The sequence below is a fragment of the Anas acuta genome, chromosome 2 (assembly GCF_963932015.1).
Source record: "Anas acuta chromosome 2, bAnaAcu1.1, whole genome shotgun sequence".
Lineage (NCBI taxonomy): Eukaryota > Metazoa > Chordata > Aves > Anseriformes > Anatidae > Anas > Anas acuta.
Genome location: NC_088980.1, coordinates 88155704 through 88161713, shown reverse-complemented (window position 1 = coordinate 88161713; position 6010 = coordinate 88155704).

Here is a 6010-nt window from a genome sequence, read left to right as displayed (position 1 = left end):
TTAGGTCTATTATCTGTTTGATGTCAAAGAGTTGTTATAAACATTTCATCATAAATTAAATTTCTGCTATGATTAGGAGTGATGAGTTCCATTAACTTCTACTGATAAGTAAATATTATCTTCAACTGCACTATTAGAGTGATATCAAAATAAGATTTTATCTATATTACCTATACTTATGATCACTTTAAAATGAACTGTACTCATGAATTTATGTAGATACATTTAAAGCAGTAAGTAGAAGCACATTTTTATGAAAAAGAGGATTAGAGATAAATATGTAGTATCATATACACAGACTCTATATGTATTTGGGAGAGGGAAATTTTTGTTGGCTTTACTTCTTTTTCTTCCTTTTTTTTTTTTTTTTCCTTAAAGTAAGTGAAATGCAGTTTAGTCTTTAATAATAATAATAAAAATATTTAGTCATAGTTGGCAATAGTTGTACTATAATTTTCTGGCATCTTTCTGAGGGGAAGGAGATTTACCTTGTTTTCTGAAGCAGTGATGTCTTATAATTACATCTTACATGCACATTCACCACATATTGCTGGTATCCAGTGGCTAATTTCAACTTCAGAAATAGAATCCTGAATTGGCTTGGTTGGTTGTTACCCCTTCTGTTAAAGAAAAAAACACTCAACCAATCTTTTGCCCTAAAAGACCAATCAGCTCAAGGTAATGTAGACATGATCTGTGACTTGTCTCTGTTGCAAGGCACATGATCTTGTGGCCAAATAGATGAATATACATTATACTTCTACTTTGTGTTTTTGTCTATATACAAGGTTTTATATCAGTGACAGCACTGAAGTTATTGGGTATTACTGTCATCTTCTTGAAACAGACAAAATGACAGTATTGTACTTAGACTGGTCCTACCGTAGTCCAGTAGTCCTCAGAGGGGCCTGCAGATGAGAAGACAGTGTTTGGTGGGTTTAAGTTTTGCTTGTTTGTTTGTTAAGATTTTAAATGAGATAGGGACACCTGTTCATGGCACCTGACTACATGTGGTCTGAAGTAAAACCCTGGACAGTGTAGAAGGATGCAGTCTCAAAACAATTTTTTTTTTTTTTAATTAATTAATTAATTCCAACTAATAAAGGATTGAACCTGTCTTCCTCGTTTAATTTCTTCTGAACCACTGTGAGAGAAAACAAATCACAGCAGAGGTTCTATTTTTTGATGAACTGAACTGAAAAGCAGAAGTGTATAAATGTGTTGGCATTATTTTCCCACTTTTCTGATTATTTATTTATTTATTTGTTATGTTAAAAAGCAGCAAGACTTATTTATACAGGCATGCACAGTGTGCACTTGTTAAGAACATTTACTATATTGGGGTTCTTGTGGTAGAAATATGAGATGTTTTATACCAGATCATTCTAAATTTCTACTTTTTCTTTAAGTAATTGGGCACAAACAATGGTTCTCTTTTCTCACAGTTCCTTGAAGACACATTCAGGAATAAATAGCTTCATATTAGTTGATGGTTTGAGGTGATATATGAAGAATTGGTATTTCTTGTTTATTTCTTTCAGTTTTTTCCCTCCATGTCATATGTCAATTGAAACCAATTTCTACTTTATTTTTTTCTTAGCCTGAAGAAAAGATGTTTAATGAGCAGAGATCACACCAGTGAATAAAGCTGTTATATTTAGTTGAAATCTACTAAAAAAAATCAGCATATATCATCTAAATTAGAAGGAAATATGTTATACCTTCATCAGAAACAGATAGAAACAGAAACTCTAGGTAAGTTGGTCAACCAAATATTTAAAGGAGGGTGAACCTTTTTATTTTTATTTTTTAATTAAAAAGAATAATAAAAAGCCAACATAAAAGTTCAAGGGAATAAACTTTCCTCTGGTTAGAAAAGTCATATTTAAAATATTTTAGCCTTTTAAAATTAATAATAATAATCAATAATTTATAATATTAATTAATTAAATTATAATAATATTAATAATAATTAATAATTTTAATCTCTAAAATTTCAATCTGTGCTAGTTAAAGATATCTTGAAAGGACCTAGCTGTCAGCAAGTTAGTCTTCAAAGCACTCTGAAGGCCTGTAATAATTCAGGTTGGCTGCTGGAGAAAGCTTTCTCCTGCTTGCATATTTTATGTTTGTGTATGTGTGTCTTAGTTTAATCAATGTACCTTAACAGACTAAGCAGAAACTTAGTTTGGATTTTAACCTCTGTAGTCTTCTGCTTCTGATGAGACATGGAACCAAAGGAGCAGATGGGTTTAGTGGTCTGCTCCTTGGTCAGGTTGGGAAATGATCTACGTCACCCCTAGCCCCCCAGAAATGAGAAGGAAGTGTTTGCTCCAGTGGCAAATCTTGATCAGAAATTATAATTTGATTTTTTTTAAGTGTTGCAGTAGTTCAGGATATTGAATGTGAGGATAGGTGCCAAGGCTGACTTGAATAGCAATTAGCTTAGTAAACTGTAAAGCAACACACAAATGTGCACATCACAAGGTAGATTATAGAAAGGCTACTGAAAATTCAGGATTAGCTAACACCAGAGTTTGTAATGTATACACAATACATATCTTTCTAGATACTTTGAGATAACTTCATAAGGAAAGCAAAGAAAATATTAACATCTTGTTCTGGATGTCATCTCCAAGCTATTGGAAGATAAGAAGGTTATGAGGAATAGTCAGCATGGATTCACCAACAGGAAATCATGTCCAGCCAAACTCATTGCCTTCTGTGATGGCATCACCAGCTGTGTAGATGGGGGGAGAGCAGTGGATGTCATCTACCTTGACTTTAGCAAGGCTTTTGATACTGTCTCCCATGACATCCTGCTAGCAAACCTGAGAAAGTGTGGGATAGATGAGTGGACAGTAAGGTGGGTTGAGAACTGGCTGACTGGCCAAGCTCAGAGGGTGGTGTTTGGTGGCACAGTCTGACTGGAGACTGTGACTAGCATTGTTCCCCAGGGGTCGGTGCTGGGTCCAGTCTTGTTCAGCATCTTCACTGACGACCTTGAGGAGGGAATAGTGTCCATCCTCAGCAAGCACACTGATGATACAAAGCTGGGAGGAGTGGCCGACATGCCAGAAGGCTGTGTTGCCATGCAGTGAGACCTGGACCGCCTGGAGAGATGAGCAGTAAGAATCCAAATGAGGTTTAATAAGAGCAAGTATGGAGTTCTGCACCTGGGAAGGAGCAACCACATGTATCAGTACAGGCTGGGGGATGACCTGCTGGAGAGGAGCTCTGTGGAGAAGTCCCTGGGGGTCCTGGTGGACAACAGGTTGACCGTGAGCCAGCAGTGTGCCCTTGTGGCCAAGAAGGCCAAAGGGATCCTGGTATGCATTAAAAGGAGCATGGCCAGCAGGTCAAGGGAGGTGATCCTGGTCAGGCCTCACCTGGAGTACCGTGTCCAATTCTGGGCTCCCAGTTACAAAAGAAGACAGGGATCTCCTGGAAAGAGTCCAGCGGAGGGCAACATAGATGATACGGAACCTGGAGCATCTTTCCTATGAGGAAAGGATGAGAGACCTGGGTCTGTTCAGCCTTGATAAGAGAAGACTGAGAGGGGCACTTATAAATGTTTACAAATATCTTGACTGTGGGCAACTGAGAAATTTGGCTAACCTCTTTTCAGTGTTTTATGGGGATAGGACAAGGGGCAGTGGCCACAGAAAGGAGCACAGGAAGTTCTGCACCAACATGTGAAAGAACTTCGTGGTAAGGGTGGCGGGCACTGGAACAGGCTGCCTAGGGAGTCTCCTTCTCTGGAGATATTTAAGGCCTGTCTAGACAGGCCTACCTGGGTAACCTGCTCTAGGGAACCTGCTTTGGCAAGGGGGTTGGTCCCAATGATCTCTTGATGTCCCTTCCAACCCCTACAATTCAGTGATTTTGTGATAAAAAAATATGTATACTATTATTATAAAATTACATAGAAAATCCTACGTGTCACTATCTCAATAGTTCACAGTCTTTAATATTTTATTATTGAGATCTATAATAACCTTAAAAATATATAACTATATTTTACTTTATAGGTTACTGTAGTACATTCTAAAATACTTTCAAAGCCTTTATTTATCATGTCATATATAAAAAGTCTTTACATATTATGATTTCCATTGCATGCTCTGACAAATAGTAAAGTATTTCATGTCAAAAAAGAGTTCTGAATGTCTCCTTTTGGTACTGTATATCCTAATGGTTCAAGTAAAAATGGTGTCAAAGAACCATTTAAGATCATTTTACTAATCTATTGTGATTTTCAACCCTATGTGATTTAGCATCAGTTTTGAGGATATGCCATCCCACAGCACAGTTCAGTGTTTCACAAAGCACCATAAGCACCATGGTTGTCTAGAAGCATTTATCTTTTTATCTCTTTTTTTTTTTTTTTTTTTATGAAGCCATTTTTAAAACTAACTACAGTTATTTCTTGTCTAGTATTGAAAATACAAAAGAAATTAGCCCACAAGATTACAGGTATGAAGGAGAAAAGAGACTGAAATATATTAAAATTGAGATGTGACTGCAAGATCAATAATCAGCTAAAATATTTATTTTCATGTTAATTAGAGACAAGTTGCTTCCCAGACTGAATATTAACTCTGGGTATTTTGGGGTATAGGATCAGATGTATTATTCTTTTTCCTTAAGTGTCATTACAACTCAAAGGTTAATTCATACTCAGTCAGTAAAATCAAAAGTCCCAACAGTAATAAACCTGTGATACAGCAGTCTGTAAATTAATTATTTAAATTCTATTTTGCAATTGAGATTGTAAGGGTGTCTGTAGTGAGTGTGCATTATAGAAAGACTGAACTAGTTCGTGGTGCCATTTGTCTTGAATGCATTGAAGAATGAAAAACTGTAACCAAACTAGATTAAATTTGTATGTAGTTTTCTAAGAAAAATTGGAAGCTCTTCTAAATATCAGAGACTGTATATTGTAGGGTGAGAATCAAAATGAGAAGAAGGATGATGTTTCAATTGGATTCAGAGAGTAAGAACACCAAGAAGCAGAAGGAGAAGAGAGCAGAAGAGATGTTGTAAAAAGTAATTTAAATGACAAATAAAAAGCACAAATGGTCATTTATTATACAGAGCTGTGCCATTGGGATTAAAAAAAAAATAATAGAAAAACAAACATCTTAATTTAATGGTGGAAAGAAGCTGTAATATCAGGGAGGAACATCTGAAAGAAATGAGTTTCACATGTCATGTGTGTGACTTTTCAGTGGGCACACCTAGTTAAATGCAAATGATTTAAAATGTAGTCTTTTGGAGACAGCTTGCTTTCAAGGGAAATTAAAAAATTGTTTGCCAGTTGTTTTTGGTTTTGACTAATCAGTTTGGGAAAATGTCACTGAACCTCTGTTAAATGTTGTACATAATAAACATGCCAGGTCTTGGAAATACTCTTTCTAAGTAGTTTTTCTCTGGATATATACAAATTTTAAATGGCTACTTAAATATATTAATAAATAAATATATAATATATAATATATTATATATATATATATATATATATATATATATATATATATATATATATAATAATAATAATAATAATAATAATAATAATAATAATAATAATAATAATAATAATAATAATAATAATAATAATAATAATAAATAGGGGGGACTAGGTTTTGTTTTGTTTTCAAAGCTACTCAGAGCATGAATGCTTAATGAGAAATGTCCACAATTGCTAACCATAATAACTATCTTGACAGCAGAATTTGTCATGAATTTTTATTTATTTCTCACTCTTCTACCCACTGATTCATCACTGCCATGATCAGTACCAGATGTCTCATTGGTGAAACTCCTACACAGTTACATGATAAATCTTTCTCTCTGTTCAGAAAATGAAAGTTTTCTCCAAATTTTCATTTATAACAAAGAAGGAAGGAAAGAAGGAAAAAAAGAAGGAAGGAAGGAAGGAAGGAAGGAAGGAAGGAAGGAAGGAAGGAAGGAAGGAAGGAAAGAAGGAAGGAAGGAAGGAAGAAGAAAG